Genomic DNA, 19,779 nt, shown 5'->3' with positions numbered 1-19,779 from the left:
ATCCACATTTTTTTTATATCTTTCTTTTATGAGATATAGATAATATATCCGTTCTAATACATTGAGTGTTATGGGTAAGTTTTTACCTCAATAAGTTAGTTTAAAGGGCCTCTATCAGGGGTCACCAACCCTGTGCCCGCGGGCGCCCATGCGCCCCTGAGCATCCCTTGTGGCGCCCGAAGGGAATGCTCCAAAAATAGCACTGCCCAAATAGCAAATCAATATATTGTGGCGATCTGGGGATTATCCCTGCCTACAGCTTTTAAGACTCATGGGAAGTGGGGAATCTTGGTTGTGTTAAGTCGCTCACCATAAGTGAGGGTGCTGTGAGCAGAAGTGAGATTAATGCTGTTTGTCTGGTGGTGTGGGTGTTCAAAATAAACGGACAGATATGGTTGTCCGCTAACTTATGTGAGTGTCTTTCTCAACACACCGGGCTGTGCTTTGCATGGGGCACGGTTAGCAGATTCGGACATGTCCAGTGGGGCCGCTACTAAGCAAGAGGATAGACTAAGACTCGGGGGCAGCTGTACTTGCCTGGATAGTTGAGGATGGCGATTCAGTGCTTGCTATTAGTAATTGATGCACTTTAGTTATGCTATCGTGAACTATATGACAGAGTATGGAACGGCCTGAAACTGGCGAATCGGTGCTTCCGCCTTTGAGAAAGAGGCGTGTGTGTTGGAGGAGGAGAAAGGGAGGGGTAGTGGGCGCAGGTTGCTGCGATGATACGAATGGTTATGTAGGGTTAAAGATAAGTTATTAATAAAGTTAATTATCAAACAGGTATGTAAAAAAAAATCCCCTCCAGGAAGTCTCATCAAGGTGAGAACCTGTTTGTTTTCACTGTGTAAATGACATATATTTTATTACAGTAAATCAGAGTAGCCTATCCCTAACGTAACACTACACTGATGAAAGCTAGCCTTTTAGCAGGTTTTCTGCTTTAAAACGGGTGCTTGACTTCTTTAATGTCTATGTAATAACATGGAGAAAAGAGAAAAGTGCACTGTGCAGCCACATTCAATAGAAGGACAAAAACCTAATGCAGAAAAGTGTGCGACATCATAATGTTCACTCTACATGAACTGTTGATGTGACCTGTGTTTGGATGATGGTGTTTTTCTTCCCTGGTGCCTGCTGGTTTTGTGGTCTTACGGCAACGAAGATGCCCAAGTATGATGCATGCCCGCACACGAAACAAGTCTACGGCTCTGCAGATTAGCGAGTGAGGTGTTGGTTTTTACATTTTAAAATCAGCCAGAGGAGAAAAGTCCATTTTTGGATTTACCTTGTAAGCCTAAACACACTTAACAGCTAACTCTACTCCTAGGAACCATCAGGCGTTCAACACAAAAAAGCCCTAACTTTTTCGTTCTGCACTCTGTTTTCTGCAGGGATTTGCTAAAGCTATAGGTGTGGGTGAGCGTCCTCACATATCTTTGTTTGTTTACGTCTAGCCCTTTTTTTTTTTTTTTTGCTTGCACCAGCTAATCAGCCTTACACTGCCCCTGGCTCTCTGTCACGTAGCACAGACACTTGTCTTCCACGTCTGATCCTCCTGAGACCAAGTGCTCTAATTAAGCAGCACACACACACAAACACAACCCTGTCATGACTCCCCTTCAAGCCTCTGGTTATGCCTAACACCATAATCACTGCTGTCCCCCTTCAGCAGCCCCAACCAGCAGAGTTGTACATTTTTAAACATTGGGTCTGCTTTTGTTTATTGTAGTTTAAGACTGTAATCTTCAAAAGTTGCCTTTTTATTTCTAAATTGGAGGGTAAGACCACAGCCTGGAGGGGACGCAGTACTTGAACCTTACTAGCATCTAGAGTGTGGCGTAAGGACAACTTACAACAGCATCTGTCGGACGTCATAAGTGTGTGCAACTTGCATTGGCCTTACAAATACTTGAAGATACACTTCCCACATGCACAACAATGGTATGTTCCATTTTCGTGTCATCCAGACGAGCATACCTGCGTCCCCCCCCTACAATCCTCAATGGTCTCGGGCAACCCAAAACCTGCAGTACCCATACAACTCAACCACTGGGTGCATGTGACTAAGACTCGTGCAACATTTGTACATTCTGTTTTCATAACCTCGCTTAAGTTGGCCGCATGAGGCTTAAGGGAGCTGAAAGACACACCTGCACTCACTTTAAGATGCGACCGCTCCTCTCTATGCCGGGAGGACTCAGTATCACAGCACCCATATGGATCAACCTCTGCATGGGTGATTGGGACTAAAGCTACGGATACATCGGACATGTGATGCACGTTCAAGAACGCGCTAAATGCGCATTTTTGAATTCCAATGGTGTTCACACTAGACCAGCAGAGAGGGGCTTTTTCTGCTTTTTCTACTGTTCACTAGCCCATGTCAACAACATACAGTTGGAACAGGCTTGATGTGAAATGTCCAAGCGATGCAAATCTTGTGAATCTTTAAACAGTGGGCACTTCAATTCAATTTTATTTGTTTAGCCCAAATTCACAACAACAGTCGTCTCGATGGGCTTCGAAAAAAGTGAAACATAAACTCAAAAGGATCATGAATACACAGAATTCAATGGGAAAATACTAAAATGAACTAACAAACTGACTAAGCCAAACTGGACATCCCTGCCCTTAGACCCCCCCTTTGCGGTAAGGAAAAACTCCTAAAAAACCGGATTCCGGAAAAACGAAGAAACCACAGAGGTGCCCACATGAAGGAGGGAATCCTCCCCCAGGACGGACAGGCGATTTACCAGAACTCTCAGAGAAGAATTAACTTATCCAACTCTACAACAACACATTTAAAGTCCAGCAGACAAGCTTCATCCAGATGGAGTTGGGGGGGACAGTCGGGGGCGCGAGACGAGCTGGAGACAGGATCCACAGCCAGGTGTAGGAGCAGGAGTAGAGACGAAGTACACTGTCAGGTACAGGAGCACGGATGAGCCAACTGGAATCTGGAATTAAAAGGGACGCCATCCACACGTCACTACCAAGTCAGAGTCCCTGTTTGATCAAAGTTTGACCTGTTTTAACTTGCAACGCATGTTGAATGGCCACTCCTTGTGTATGTAGAGCCTAAAAACAGTCGTACTAACTTAGATAGTTGAACGCAAGAGTTTTGTCCACACAGTTGTTTTCTTAGACTTCTCATTGGAAATGGCTGCTTGATTGCGCTTTGTAGCGGGCATATGAACGTAACTTAAGGCTTCAGTGAAGGTCACAGTTTTAAACGAAAACAACCAAGTCTCGCTAATAAACTGTTTTCCCGCGATCATACTATTGTTTATTCCTGCCTACCTTAACCCATACATTTTATCAAAATGGGCAGTTTAATGCTCCTGAATGCTCCAAAAGCTCATTAGGAATCTTGTTGGTAAGATTAAAAATCAGTGTTTTGTTACAGGAGAGCATTAAAAGACTGCACATTGGCTACAGGTACAGCACCTGGGTGGTGTTGCAGGACGCTTTGGGCTGTGGGGGATGTGAACCTTTCTTTTTAAGGTTTAATTATACTTGCAAATTTGGCCCCTCGCTGTTCGCAGAGGCTGGGCATCACTGCAGGAAAACGGGATGAGCTACTGAATCAATGCGAGCACCTGATTGCTCCAAAATGACAACCTGACACTTCAGGGTCCTCTAAGGCAGCATTCTACCCCAGAAATCTCAGTTTTGAACTCGATCAGCATTTAGCTAACAAAACAATTTCGTGGCAGCAACAATGAGCATAAATATGCATGTGAATGCAAGCGTCTGCAGGGACCTTCTATGTGCAAACAGCCCTGGAAGCTGTGCAGGGTTAAGCAGCAGACCTGGGAGCCAAGTGCAGCAGGTTGCATAACAAGTGCTAATTTGGTTAGCTGGTGTTGGTGGCTGTAATTCTCCAGCACTATGACAGCGGAGCTGGGCCAGGGAGAGGGAATGCACAGGCCTGCAGTGAGATGTTACAAGATAATGACATAACAAGCTTTTTTAAAACAGACGTGGGCCTCGGTCAGAGCTAATTGACGAACGTTCGCCGCCGCCTTTTGGTGACAAGGAAGGGCTGTTAGGATGATGGCGAAGCTGCACACGAGACAAAATGTCATAGAAGTCAAAGGCATCACTCCTGACCTTATTTTATAAACGAAAACCCTCCAAAACATTCATTCTGAACTTCAACCAGCAGGTAAACGTTGTTATTTTTGGACAAAATAGCGCCATCTGACTCTGGTAGATGCACAATTTTAAGAATAAGTTGGTTTATGTGGCTGAATCTACTTTATCTTTAGATAGGTTGTTATTTAAAAGTTTCAATCAAGTTTTTTAGGATCACAAATTTTCTTTATATGCGCCCTCAGCACATCTGGTTGGAGCATCCTTTGCAAAAACACTTCACCTGGTGATTCCACGCAGGCTTTTGAGACGGTTCTCGACTGTTATGTGGTAGTATTGTAAAGCAGATCTGAGCTCAGTGTTGCTATGGCTGTCTGCGTTACCACAGAGCTGCTTAGTAACAGAAATTAATCACAGTCGGGATGTAGGCCATCTCTCATTGACTCTTCCCTCTGCGCGTGTGGCTGCTCACCACAATGTCGAGTATGCAAATAATTAACAGTCAAAGGCTCCTTTTACAAGCTACAAAATAAGTGCTCGTGCACCTTTTTAGACGGTGAAGATTTGTCTTTGGGAAGCTCCTCCTAAAAAAAACAAACAAACCCTGAGCGCTGACACATTTTGATTCCATTTTAAAAGCACTTTCTTCCTTTTTGGCAGTTTATTAAACTTTTGAGCGTTTGGTTGAAACCTGCAATGGTATTTTAAACCTTTTTTATTTTGCAAATTATTCACTTAAAAGGTTTTTAAGAATTCCTACTTCCACGGTGTGAATAATATCAATATTAAATGGTTCTTTGAGATTTTAAATTTCAATTTATTGTAAATTATGGTTTTTCAGCAGAAAGCTAAAATAAACATACACCTGAGCTGTATGTGAAAAGCAACAATATTGAAAGGAGTTTAAAGGTCACGCAATTCTTAAGTCCTTTATGGTAAACAATATCCATATATATGATAATATATTAGCTTTCTCACACCAAATAATAATAAAAATATATATATATTAGTTATTTTTCTGAGTTCTTTTCCTCAAAAATTTTATTTTGCATGCTATAGACCCTTTAAAAAACCGAGAAGTTAAGAATATAAAGAGATGAAAGTAGCTCAAATGTACCCACCTTTATTCTTAAACTTTTTTAAGAGAAAACAGTTTTTTTTCTGTTTTCTTTTTTTCTCTCTCTTCCCCAGCTCACATAAAAAAATCTATTATCACAGACTCTTAATCTGGCAGGGCTACTTTATTTTTTCAAACACTGAATTGTTTTCATTCCTCCAACTGAATTCTAGAGCTGGGTTGCCCTCGGCAACCCCTAATGCAGCTCTGCTCTGCTGTCTCGGCCTGCAAAACGATGGAATCTATAGCCCCCTTTAAACACACATTGTCTACTGTGTTTTGCTACTTTCACCCAAAAAAAAACCAAACATAAAATACCTTAAATCTTTTCTGCAACTTTCCGACTTCACGGTCACAAACTTAAGCACATTACTGCATTTGCAGTCTTTGCGTCCAGTCTGCGTAGGAAAAGTGCATCAGCAAGCTTAACAGTGGTCAGCCGGCCTTCTCTTATGCACTGATTATTTTTTTTATTTTTTAAAAAGTAAAAGCAGGCTAATGCAATGCAGTGTGTGGCTCTCTGGTGCATGTTGATGTCTGCCTCCACCTGTGTGTGTGTGCATGCACACTCCCAAGTGCTCGCAGGCCAAAAAGGAGGAGACTCAGTGACCGTGCTCGAGCAGGCGACAGATGTTTGAGATTCGGCTTGTTCCTTCGCTCTCAGTTTTTCATGTTGTGTTTGTGGTCACAAGAAGCATTGTATACACACATTAACGCAACTAGTACATCGAAACCAGGACAAAAGAAAATGTAGATATTTATCAACGAATAAACAAATATATTATACAGTTCAAGATTTGTCATTTTCACACAGGAAACATATTTTGTGCTGCAACGTAAGTCTTTATTTGCACTTCAGCAGAACAAAGGTACTAGACATTGAAATGAAACAAAAATGCATTAAAAAGAAAAACTAACAGCTATAGCACAAATACATTAAACTAATTGTAAAAAGAAACTGCACATTTGCAAGACTTTGTGGACAGACGTGCACAAATACAGTAATTACTGACTTGATCTGCAAAAATGCATGAGATTGTCCTTGATTGTTGTACAAAATGGGAGTTTCTTTCCTTTTTTGGAGTAAAATAACAGCACATCTTAAATTAATCCCTTATGTTAAAATGTTTATGTTTATTTTGCTTGGAAATTAGAGCTCCAAATTGCAGGAAGGTGAGATCCAAACAGAAGTGAGCCTACAAATGACTGCTGAAAGTAGAAATCAACCCTTCATGTGGCATGTGGCATCGTTGTAGCTACGAAGTTAGCTAGCTGTTCTGTTAAAGGCATACAAACAACCCAAGAGGAAACGATTAGTGCACTACTGTACCAAAGTCAGAATCCTGCCATATTTGAGAAGGAAGTTATCTTGGCTATCTCTGGAATCTGTGTGGTCAGCATTTCCTGGCAAGAAAGCCATAAGGGCATGGCCATTAAGGCTTGTTTTCCTAACTGAGAGGAGAAATGGATGATGCACTCAAATGCAGTAACCTTAAGTAAGGGCAGTCCTTTGGTAACTGACTAAGGTAGTAGTTTGATTTACTTTGGTTGCATAAGCAATATGAACGACTGAGAATATTAAAAATTTACATGTATAACAAAGTCTTGTCATAAAATGTCCAACTAAACTATTTTAACAACTTCTAAAATGAGTAAAATCATCTTGTCATGGAAGATCTGTGCTGTTGCGACTGTCTCTCACAAGCTTCAACTAAGTTCACTTTAGTCTGAATGACAAGTAATGGAGAAAAATCCCATTTTCATTTGGTTTGCTATCACGCTTCAGTCAACCAAACCACATCTAAAAGTCACATCATAAAAACGTGACCGACCAAAAAGAAAACCATGACAAAGAAGAAAACTAGCTCACCCACTGGGTATCACGTTCAGAGCCTTCACATCCTCACCATAAACCTTTACCAACAAAGATGGGAATTTAGTTCAAAAAAGTAAAGTTATAGTTACTCACTACCCTGGCCAAACAGGTCACGTTGAGTGTAACAGTACAAAGTGAGTTAACAGAATTACTGTATAGCAAAAGGAATGAATTACCAGAAAAATCAATTATTTGGGTTACTGTTAAAATGGAGTTAAAAGGTTATTGTGTGTCAAAATTAAGTTTTTATTGATTTTATTTATTTCAAGTCGAATGAAATAAATAAATAAAATAAAGATGTATCTAATATTATATTGTCTGTTACATATTATGTGTTATGTTCACAATTAAAGTACATATTTAAATGTCTTAAAGTGTCTTTAACTCTGTAGTCCAGAATAAATAACTAAAACTTAAAATGTCTGGTCTGAAATATATCTGTACTTATTTTCTGAATGTCAACAAAATCTTCCCTCCTGAACATAATGTCCATAATCGTTGCTGCAGCGTCTATGAGGTAAGACATCTGACAAAAAGAAACATATGCATAAGGTCAAAATAGTGCACAAATTAATACTTTGGGCACAATTTTGGGGAAAAAAAGGAATACTACATTTGGTTTCGCGTTATGCTGTTTTGAATATTAACTTCTCCTGTTAGATGGCTGTCAGAAATGTGTCACGGGTTCACAGGCATTTATATTAACTCACGAAACATCGATTCAACAGAGTGCACATGTAAGTAGACATAAAGAACCAGAAAACAATAACAAATCTCAGCAATGGCAAAAGTCGGGCACTGATGACGGTTTACATTATTTTATGTTTTTAGCATAACTTTATTATGGTTATGTAAATATAGATCATTGCTGTATAGACCACCTCTTTTTTTGACGAACACGGACATTTTACAATAAAAGCTCCGATCACACCGGGCATGTTTTGCTCTTGAAGAACACGTTCTATGTGGTTTCATGTACGCACTTTCAGCCCCCGTGGTGTTCACACCAGACAGGCACCATACAAGCAGGCAGGGGCTTCTTCTTCTTTTCTCGTTTTACTGTTTTACTTGTGCTTGTCCGCCACATACAGTTGGAAGAAGAGACGCAAATCTTCGTCCGGGCTTTTCTTTCACTCTATTCCAATATATGTAAGGCCTTGTGTCATATAATTCCTGCCGGACACAAACCACAATTATTAATTTCTCCCGAATGTTTTGAAATGTTCTGTGTTGCTGATTGGTCAAAGTTCAGCTGTTTCGCATTTAAGCAGTAAAGGTCAACTGGTTGAACTTCCACTGGGCGATACGTGATCCCCCGATCTGTACGTAGAGCCGAAGAATAGAGTTAAAAACTTGCATAGCGACAAGAGATATTGAGGTGAAAAACTAAAACGCGGGTTTACAGGCGTTTACATGGACTTTTTATTTAAAGCGTTTGCTCGAACGCGAGTAGACGTTGTTAATGCAGCTTCATAACTGGCTTGTCTGCTGCTCTTTTTGGGCTATTTTATCACCACTTCCAGGTCTAAAATGATTTGCTGGTGCATTGTTTACATGATCAGGGTTGTTGCCTAACGACAACAAAATCTGTCCGAAGATCGCTGTTATTATTATCTGTTTTTTTTTTTTTTATTCAACAGAGCTACGGTAATAAAATAATTTAATTCATGAGATCAATAACTTTCTGCTAACTTTAAAAATTGAGCCTAAACACGCATGCTCACCATGTGAATTGAATTGAATTAGACTTTATTATTCCCACAAGGGGAAATTAGGTATTGATGTTTCTTGACGTGATGAATATGCTTGTGACTCCATTGCATTACCAGGGAATTTTGTATTTAAGACGAGCAAAATTCATATTCAAAACAAAGACAAATCATATTCAAAGAGGACGTGTTTAACTTCAAATTAAATGTTACATTCATGTTTTTCTGCAATCTTGTGCACAAAGTATGAATTTGTGTTTATGCATACATTCCTTATTGACAGTTATCTTACTCCACCTGTTTGGTGTTTGTGGGAGTTATGTGGGCTTACTTTTAAATGATGTTGGCTTCAATTGGAGACTTTTCTGAGAGTTGACCTCAAAGATTTTAGATTTGACTTGAGACATGACCCAAAGACTTGACTTGAGACTCTACCTCTAATGCTACATAAATGTGCTGCACATTCAAGAACGCACTGAACCTGGGCTCTTGAACGTGCTTTTAGCATATTCCCACGGGAATGCGCTACCTGATACTAGCACACGTACTCACAGTTGGAAAAGGTTTGGTACAATATGCTGAAGCGGTACAAATCTCGCACAGAGACTTTTTATTGTAAGTGGTCGCGTAAAATGTACGTTTTCAAACTTACTGTTGTAAGAATGTAGCAAAATACTTTAGACATGACTTGAAACTTGACTTCAAAGACTCTATGGACTTGAGGTTTGAGATTTGTGACCAATGTTCATTTATATTAGTCTCACTTTTTATCTCCACAATATCACAGTCATGTAAAAAAAAAAAAAATCCTATAAAGATTCTGATGAAGACCATAGAAAAACTAACTGCTTAATTTGGTGTCTACACAAGTTGTTTAAGTGTAGTTTTATGAAAATTAGGGAGGAAGAAACATGTTTTGGGACGTAAAAGTTGGCTTGAAGTCGCAGCTTAAGATTTAAGACTTGATTTGGATTAATCACCAAAGATTGAGACTTGACTTTGATTGGCAAAAAGAAACTTTACTCAGCAATAACTGGTTGTTGGAAACTAGCAATGCGTCTGAGTATGAATTCAATATATATGTTGTATTAACTGAATGCATTGGTAAGGTCTGGCTAAAATAAAAACATTTATAGTAATTAGTCTGGAAAAACAACTGCAGCTTCCTGCATTAGGTTGAACATCAGATCATTATGTGTAAAAATAAATGTTTGCTTTGGTGGACTGCGGTGGCCCTGACATTTCTAGCTACAGCTTACCCAAATATGTAATTTACAGTTAATGCCTAAACGTAGACAAAAAAGAAAAAAACATGCTGTGAGCTGTGGGCTCAGAAAGAAGCACGAAATAAACCGATTCACAGCACAGGTCATTTTTTGAAGTGGAGTGTTTATCAAGAGACATAAACTGTTATGGAATAAAGCAGAGTGATCGTTGCCTCTCTTGGAGCATAAATAAGACATCTGAGTTGACTGCAGTGGGAAAGTGAAGCACAGAAAGTTTGCTAAATTGCTTTACAAATAATCTACAATGTTTTCCGAATGAGAAATTATGTTTACGAATGTGAGGTGAAACCAATGGGAACCCTCTGAACCTGAAGCAGCACCATGCTGGTTCAGGCCAGCCTCATGGCGTGAACAAGGTCTTGGGGCTTTTAGAATCCTCCTTGCAGGCATCTGTCATGTTCTGGGAAAAGCTGCATGTCTCATTGTTGTTTTTGGAAGTTGGAGTTTGTTTGGGCTGTCATTGAGATGAACTTCCCTGATTTCATAGTCGAATGTTAGCAATCTAATGAAAGAAATACTTTTAATCTTGGTCATTGTCCATATTTGATGAGCAATTGACCTACGATTCAGGGAGTTGATGTGTTTAGTTTGAGTTCTCCCCCACTTAGAGGATAAGCAACATTATTCATTGCCTGATTTGGACACTTAAAGCCCCACCTTATACTTGTCTGAATGGTTTGCTCAGTTTGTGAAAAACATCAGCAGAATCAGAATCAATAGCTTTTCAGGTGACAATTGTAATTATTTTAATTAAATATAGCTTGTTTTGGATCAGTCTTAAACCTTAGATTGGAAGCACATAGGTATTACTTTATTCTTTTTTGAAAAGGTTAATAATAAAACAAAATTAGGAATTCCACTCCAACTCAGGTGATGATGTGTGTTGCAATCAGCATCAACTGTTCAAACCAAAACCTTCTTAGCGTAGACTTGTATCCACAGATTGATCCCCTGCGACACTCGCATAGGATATCAAATGGAGAAAATGACATGTTACGTGGCACAGTATATTGAGTATTCAGTTTATTCCGCTCAACTCAACAAAGGTCCAAAAGTGGACGGGAGGATTGGGTGGGACGGATTTAACTGAAAGTGTTGTTGAGTCCACTCATACGTCCGTCTGCCTGCCAGAGAAAAAAATGCCTCTAATTGTGTACATATTGATGAATTGCAGGACAAAGAAAAATCTCAATCACAGGGCAAAGCAACTCTCAAAACAAATTATGACAGACAGATTCACAAACTTTTTAGATTTAATTATTTTGCAGATACCTTTACGCAAAGCAGTTCCCAATCCTCTTACAACTAACAACCTTACAATGATTGAGGTTTAAATGTCTTGTTTGAAGAGGACCACCACCCCCCCCACACACACACACACAAACAGACACACAGACACACACTTGCTTAACACTGTCAACAAACAATTCATTATAGCAATAACCGGCTATGATGAATTTTTATATCCCGGACAAGCCCCCAAGTGTACACCATCCAAACAACTTCTATTCCCAGTTAGTGCAGGGTTACAGGGTTACAAGAGTTTTTTTTCTTGCTACTTCATAGTGAAGTTGCCAGTCCCTATGCTGGTACCCTATGGCCCCTGCACCTCACTCCCCTTCCGCCCACACACACCTTCCATATCCAGATTCGAAGCTAATAAGAGTGTGCCAAATGTTTCTTAAATGACCATTGGAGTTCCATGGCAGAAAGGATGGATCCAATCCTAGTGACTCCCATTTTAAAAAGTCACATTTATGCACGATAAGTTGAAGTATTGTCATTTTTCTGTTTTGTTTTTTTCTGTTTAAAAAAAAGAAAAGGAGGTAGTGATATGTTTTTTTCCTTTTGTAAAGAAATCTGTTTTATTGGTATAAATTGAGAAGTTAGGAATGATAGAATGACAATACGTTAATTTGTTGGTTGTAGTTTTAAGTTGTTTTGTTTTCTGTCTCCCTTGTTTTTCTAGAAACTGTTCAAAAACCTTTTTTTTTCTTTGTGACTGGTGATTTTTAAGCAAGAAATCAGAAGGAAGTCCACCATACTGAGATTAATTTGCAAGTGGTTCAGTTTTCTAGAGGTGGCTCAATGAAAACTAAGAAGTCTAAGAGACATGACAATACAACTGTTTGTATTTTGAGTGGTATAAAAAAACAACAGAAGGATTTTGTATTTCTTGTCACAAAAGATCTTTAAACAAAATCTAAGTCAGTAGGCATATGTGTTTTGGTGTGGTGTCACAGAGCAAAAGACAGACTCGCCTGAACTGCACATGCGGTGTTTGAGGCCCATCAGGAGCAGCAGGTCCTGTTGGTGTGGACCTGCCTCTGCGGATCTTTTAAACGCTCATAGCAATAACCTACACTAAGTGGTGGGAAAGAACAGAAGTACAGAAGTCCACCTCTAATGTTTATCTTCCCACTCATGTCACTTCTTTGCTTATCATTATCAAAAAAGTAAAAAAATAAAAGTACTGTTGTACTTTTGTTACAGTAGTTGTGTGAAGAACATATTTTAATTTGTTTTATAAATAGTTTGAGCCCTTTACAAAACAAAACCTGAATCGGTATGATGGGATCAATGAGACTTTGAGATTGAAAGATGAAGTTGCTTACCTGAGTTTATGTTTGAGCTTTGAATGCTGGAAAAAATGTGAAACGATGAAACCGGGGGAATGCTGTGTTTGAGTTTTTGGCATTGTTGGATCAGTTCTGTGAACTTAATTGTGCTAAAGACATCCATTTATCTGAATGGCTGTGAGGTTTTAGGTCGGAAAGACAAACTGATGCTAAAAAGCAGGAGTACAACAGGTGCTGAATGAAAACAGGTTATTGCCTCAAAGCATCCAGAGAGAGGCAGGTTTTATTTTTTTTTCTGGAGGCATTGGCTAATAGGAGGGAGGAGTGTGTGAGTGTGCTGTGGGAGGAGCCAGGGAGGAGTGTGGGTGAGTGTGCGCTGTGGGGGGAGGGGAGAGGGAGCCAGAGGATTTGTGGCATGTAGTTACTCAGCTGTCATTAGATGCAGATGACATATACACACACACAAACACACACACACACACACTCAGAGGAGTAATTTCACAGAGCAGAGAGGAGGAACATAAAGCTGGGATGCGCATGTGCGTGTGCACTGGAAAAACTAGTGTGTCCGCCCGGCTCAGTCCGTCAGCCGGCATGATATGTTCAACCGACTCTGGGCCGGATGTGGTCAGCGTCAATCAAAGCAAAGGTAGGCCGTTTACACAATTTGAAACGGACTGTATGTGTAAGAAGTTCAATAAACGATGGTGTTTCCAAGAAGTTGCAGAAGTTTAAATCAAACAAAACCTTAGTTGCTGTTGTTACATTATAATGAATTTTAGTGAATAAAAGTGGAAAATGCTTTTATTTTGTGGGTATTTGAAGGTGTAGTTCCAGCCATGATGCTCACTGACTTGGACTTTGAGCTGTCATCTATTATTATTGTGGTTTTGACACACACAGAGTGTGTGAGCAGCGAGGGGAGTGGTTATGAATGACTGCTCGCGCGCAGAGTGCACAGTCAGCAGGCCTGAAGCTGCTCTGTCACCTGAGGTCCAACCAGCCAGCTGTTTACTTCGCCCGCTCCACTGTCAAAACAACTGTTGGTGCGACTCACAGGTTTGTTCCTCCAACGACACTCGAGGTGCTTCTGCCGCCGGCCACCAGCAAAAGGCAAAATGTGAGTTTGTTTTGAAGCGCTCGTCTCACTGATCCGTGACGTATTTAGAGGACGGACTCCGTTTCTGTTTCTGGCTGAGAGTTGGACTTTTCTCCAAAACAGTCGCGTTGAGGGAGCAGGTTCTCGAAGAAACTGTCAGTGTTAATGCTAATTTCCACAGTGACACTAGCTGCTTCTGAGTTTCACTCAATCAGTGAGCTGTGAGTGGAGTTTGACCTCCTGGCCTGCTGGGCGACCTGAAACTCCTCATTCATTTATTTATTTATTTTTGCTTTCGCTTCGCTCTGCTTTTTAAAGGTCTGATAACTACTTTCTCAAAGTGAAACAAAACCTTTTGTTTTCACCTGACAAAGTGGGTTTCCAAAAATGTGGCGGGCGTCAGACCAGCAACCCTGTGTCTTGTTTTTTTGTCCAGTTTGAAGCACTGTTGTGTTTGCAGGGGACACAGCAGACTCTTCTTCACGCTTACTCTGATTTCCTGAGTGCGCTCTGTCATGCATGAATGTTGGATTTTGCATGTTTTGCATCACAAATGCTTAATCATGGATTGTTACTTGTGCTGCATTCAGATGCTCTTCAGTTTTATGTGTTTCTCTGCACTTTTTTTTAAAAATGTTTTTGGGTTAAAAAAATAAAGTTAAGATTTTAAAAACTGTTGTTCTGCAACAGTCGGTATTTGTGTCAGTGTCCCTGCACATCAGTGTCTCTCTGTGTGCTCATAATTAGCATGCAAGCAGGCATGTTTGATGTTATTGATTCTGGTCTATAATCGATCAGGCTCTCGTATTGCATGAAGCTTCACATGCAGAGTGATGAGCAGCTGCTGGCTGAGCATTTGCAGGCAATTTGTAGATGTTTGGAAAGTCTCATCCCGATCATCCATTGATTTATTTTCAAAGCCTTCCTGGTTGTCTATTCATTATGACTTTTTTAAAAAAAATTTATTTCTTTTTTAGCCTGTGTTGTTTTTTAAGACATAGTTTCTGCAGAGCGGCTGGAGTTTGTTTGAAATTCACCTCAGAGTTGTTTATGGGAGCGTTGGCGCAAAGCAACTCTGCCCCCCTTTCCCTCCCCGTTGCTGAGAGCTGTCTGTTTGCTCCTCCGCTAGCTTACAGCCACTTACACCCCTAGCCTAACATAACTGGTGCAACAAAAACGGCGAGCAATATTGGAGCTACCCAACTGTACAGTTTTGAGTTTTTGATGCCAGCTCGGATGAAGAAAACGAAGACGTACATGGAACAGAACGGAGCGGAGCAGGGAGTTTGTGGCCCACCCAGCGTAAAGAGCGTCACAGATATGCTCTTTTTTTTTTTCAAACTGCTTTTTTTTTGCCTGCTCTTCATTCATAATGATTTCAATAGAGAAATACTCTGAAATAGAATTTTAAGTTTATTTAACTTTATGTCCACCATCATCAGAAAAAAGCCACAAGAACATGTTAAAAACATGATTTTCATCAGTCATCTTTTTTTCATCAGATCATCTTCTAGTCCCATCCTGCCAAAGGAGGTCCTCCTATGTCCACTTGTAATGTGAGGAGAAAAGCAACAGTTTGTTTGAACTGTTATTCAAATGGCAATTAGTGGTATTTGTTTAGACAAAGACGCAGCGGAAGAACCTGCTGTTGGCTTGAATGAGCGGCGCTGGCTGAATCAATTTGGACAGCTTGCTTTTTATCACTTCTCGGCTCTCAGACAAACGTTTGCTCTCCATTCCACCACATCCGTGTCAGAAGTCTTTGGAAAATACGAGCTTTCAACCACATAGGAGGGAGCTGCCAGTTGGAAAGACATAGTTGTTTTATTTTTTGTTGTTGTAATTGTCTAAAAGCATGAAGAGCTGGAGCGGTAAAATCTACGTTGCGTTCAGCTGTAATGCTGGTTCTTAGGATTCCAGGACAGGTGCTGCTGCTGCTGCTAATGCTGCTGCTGCTAATGCTGCTGCTGCTGCTGCTGCTGCTGCTAATGCTGCTGCTGCTAATGCTGCTGCTGCTGCTGCTGCTGTGGTAAATTTGCTTAAAGGCTTTTGTTCAAATAAAAGGCAACATGTTCATTTACCTAAACTGAAATGCCTGCGTGTTAAAGAAAGTAGATGCTAATAAAAATCCCAAACTTTTGTGCACAAAAAATATATATTCAACCCTAAAAATACATCCTATCAGATAGTTTAGGATTATAGATTTGTTGTAATAACAGATGCATTTTAAAATAGTTTTGTTAACTTGAATGATACCAAAGCAAAATAAAGCTAAGCTCTGTCTGTAAATAAGGATGGATGGAGTTGTGGTCACATGATGAGCTGGTTTCAATGAAGACAGAGGATAACACGTTTAGAGTTTACTGTTGATGCTCTGTCCTGTCAAGATTTCTATTACATTTGCTTAAAACTAGATGTTACATTACAGAATTCTAACCTTATAACCTTGCTCTCACCCTGACTGACGATAACCGCATCATCTTGGTGATTAGGTCATCACCGCATCACCGCACGTTCTTTTTTTTTTTTAAAGTTCTGCATATGCTAGGTGATTGGAACTATAATAAACACATTAAACACATTTATCTTTGTTGATAATTTACTCTGTTAGTCCTGTGTTCAGACTTCGAAGGTTTCTGGGGGAAACCTTTTATTACTGTTCTCCTTCACTCCCTCTTGCGCTGCACGCGCCCCCCCCTCTTCTTACACACACACGTGCGGTTTCAGCAGCACATACACACCCTCATTTTACAACAGAAGTTTCTGTCCCGTGAGGAAATACGACAAATTTACTGCGTTCTAATCAGTCATTTCCATTGCATTCATTTCCGTTACAAGCTGCGTGCGTTCTTGAGTGCGCAACACGGCTGCCCGCTGGAGGATTTTGTGTTTGGGGGGGGTGTTATTACTCTTACACTCCGTAACACCAAACATGAATATCACTACATTTTTTGTATGGAATATTGCTTAGTAATTGTATTAATTTGCGACATGGCCGCTGGGGGATTTTGTGTTTGGAGGCTGGGGGGGGGGGTTGGTTAACCACGACACCGCGACCCCTGCTGGTTCATCACCACGGTGATCAAAAATCCCACACCATCACAGCTCTAACCCTGAATTGTGCTTTAACATTTTTGTCTCTAAAGGCTCACTCGGTGGTTTATGACCTTGAGAATTTGTGAGGACCACCTGAATTCTGCCCTCCTGACTGGTCCAGTTTGGCAGATAGGTGAACAATTTTTTTTTATGAGAAGTAGGTTTCAGATCTTCTGAAGATGTATTTCTCCCATCAAGAAATGTAAAACTGTAAAACAGTAGACAAAACAAATGAATGTTAGCATGATGCTAACTGATGAAGGATTTTTACGGCTAACGGCTAACATTTACACGGCCTGAAGACATTTTTAACATCAAATACATTAATTTGTATTACTCAGAGGCATGGATTCTCTGAGCTCTGTGGACTAAAAACAACAATTATTTTTACAGTTTAGATGAATTGTTTTGCTTGTCTTCTTGAACTAAAAGCTAAAAACAACAACGCTGGCGCTCCACCTTGTGGTCAAGTAATAGAACAACTTAAAACAGAGGACAGAACACTCCTCGCCTGGTATAATGCATTATACCACTATTTAACATCTGAGTCAAATAGAAAAACAACTTCTGAGCTAGGTTGTAAGTACGTTTTAACAGAGTCGTTTCTAGACACCTTATCCTCGACCTTTCAAATTTGCTGTCTTTGCATGGCACGTCTTAATGGTGACTCCAGTTTGCCATTGAGTCTGAGCAACTTGTGAGTCCTGGAGAATAACAATATTGCAAGTTCTGAATCTCTTTCATTCATTTTTTTCTTACTTAAAGCCTGTGCAAGTATTCTTGGCGCCATCTTTTCCAGAAGGAATCTGCGAGGAACTTGAACTTTCCCTGTTGTTCTTGTTGGAAGGAGATCTTTTAGGTCTAATTCTACTGAAGGTGGAGACAACAAGTCAAACTCTTGTGTCAGTATCATGGATGGGGTACGAGTTGCTGGCGCCTCTGGATCAGCATATATAGGAGTCAATGGTCTTGAATTCATTATGGCAGCAACCTCACCCATCAGAGTGGTAAGTCCTTCATGTGTTATGAGATGAACGCTGTGTGAGAAGAAGAGCATTCAAAATCCATAAAGCAAGTGCAATCATCCTTTCCCACACACCACCCATTTGAGAAGAGTCTGGTGGGTTGAAGATCCACCCTCCTCTTGTTCTCCCGGAAGTGACAGTACATGGGACGAAAACGTCCAATGTGGGCGGGTCTTGATGATCTTTCGTACTCTCCTGATTAAAACTGAGATAGTGCGAGTCAACGACTTCCATGTTGAAAACTCCTAAAATCTTTTGGATCCAAGGAATCCTTCAAAAACTTCAGAATACTTTGACCCTTTATCTACTTGAAGAGGGAGGGACCAACAAGACTGACAGTTAATCAAATGCACCAAATGAGGGGGGTTTAAAGCAAAAGTTTTGACATTCACTTGTCAATCAAAAGTTCATGCCCCAATTTGAGTTTATTTAGATGAAAAACGTTCAGCGTGAATTGATCTAATATTCATATTAACTGGGCGGGAAGTGTGTTTTTCCAACCGTTTAAATCTATATCTGATATATTTCTGTAGAAAAAGTGGTGTGGCCTTTTTTCATTTTAATTGACAAGTGTGGTTGAGGTTTTTTCTTTCTGCGTGACTTGTCACGATTGTCCTGCTTGATGTATTTCTTGTCATTTTCCTGTGGGACTCACCTCAGTGTTGAACAACTCCTTTGAAATGGACTCCTTTTCCATACCAGTTGTTGTTGGACGTTGATGTCCTCAATCCTAAAGCAGTAACCTGCTGCTGCAGCTCTAGTTCTTTGGCTGCTTTCATTGGTGATGCTCAGGTGATCAGATGATCAATAAGGTCTTTGCATCTACAAGTGTCACTGTGTGCTCCAGTGTTACTATGGCTGCACCACACTTTCTGTTTGCACACTTTTGAATGTGGTGCTTCACTCCACACTTTAAACATATAGTTTTATTTTCTCTTAACTCTGTGTCTCCTCACATAAGTCTCACCAGAGACTTCATCGTGTTGTTTCTGGTTTTCCATATTTTCAAAATCACTAAGTTCTGTTGTGAACTCTGGGAAATGCTGCATTATCCTTCTTGTGTGTTTCGTGTTTTGCAAATGGTTTTAATTTTCGGGCAGATCTTGTAAGAACCAAGGCAAAAAGAACTTTTTTGCTCAGTGTGTTCCATCGAACTCTGATGGAGGTTTCTGTCCCATTCCCCTAGAGCATTTTTTAAAATTATTATGCAAATGATATTTTTATATTATTTTTTCTAAATATTCACGACAAATGACAGTCAGCATAATTATCAAGTCACTAACCATTAGAGTATAGTTATTGAACAAACTTTCTAAAGATAACAGTATTTTTTTTCAAAAAAAAAAAAATCTTTAATGGCACTGTTCCACATTATTACGGTACCCACAACAGAGTTCCACAACATTTGACAGATTCTAAGGAACTGAAAATAGTTATTTGTTGAGTTTGATGCATTATGTGCCCAAAATCAAAAGCCATCTAATCAAAAACATTTAAAAAAGCCAAGCTACATTTGAACATAGGACCCCTTATTTTGTAGTATCTTCACAATTCTTGCATCCATTGAACTTGTGAGAGTTTTGGAGAGTTTCTGCTAGAACCTCTTTGCATGATGTTAGAGTAGCCTCCCAGAGCATCTGTTTGGATGTGAACTTCCTCCCACCCTCATAGCTATTTTGCTTGAGGATGCTGAGGTTCTCCATAGGGTTTAGGTCAGGGGAGTATGGGGGCTACTATCAGTTTATCTCATTTTGTGCCCATAGCAGCCAATGATACAGAGGCATTCCTTGCAGCATGAGATGGTATATTGTCATGTATGGAGGTAATTTTGCTACGGAAAGCACGGGCTTCCTTTTGTACCACAGAATCGGGTGGTCATTCAAAAACTCCA

General features: G+C 40.1%; 1 protein-coding gene across 5 annotated transcripts in view; it reads left to right on the top strand.

The window, feature by feature from the left end:
- The window catches only part of LOC101175434 (nuclear receptor coactivator 2), a 74,753-nt gene that overhangs the window by 4,284 nt on the left and 50,690 nt on the right, over positions 1–19,779 (top strand). The window contains exon 1 of one of the 5 annotated variants that reach the window (XM_011486179.3): positions 13,076–13,317. The exons of 3 other annotated variants lie outside the window; for them this stretch is intronic. The gene's annotated coding sequence lies outside the window, so the exon portion shown is untranslated. Of the gene's footprint in view, positions 1–13,075; positions 13,318–13,542; positions 13,789–19,779 lie in introns of those variants that run through there. One more of the 5 variants, XM_011486178.3, reaches the window with a different exon arrangement.

Source organism: Oryzias latipes, chromosome 17, assembly GCF_002234675.1.
Source record: "Oryzias latipes chromosome 17, ASM223467v1".
In the NCBI taxonomy this organism is placed as follows: Eukaryota; Metazoa; Chordata; class Actinopteri; order Beloniformes; family Adrianichthyidae; genus Oryzias; species Oryzias latipes.
This window is presented reverse-complemented; position numbering and strand designations above follow the sequence as displayed.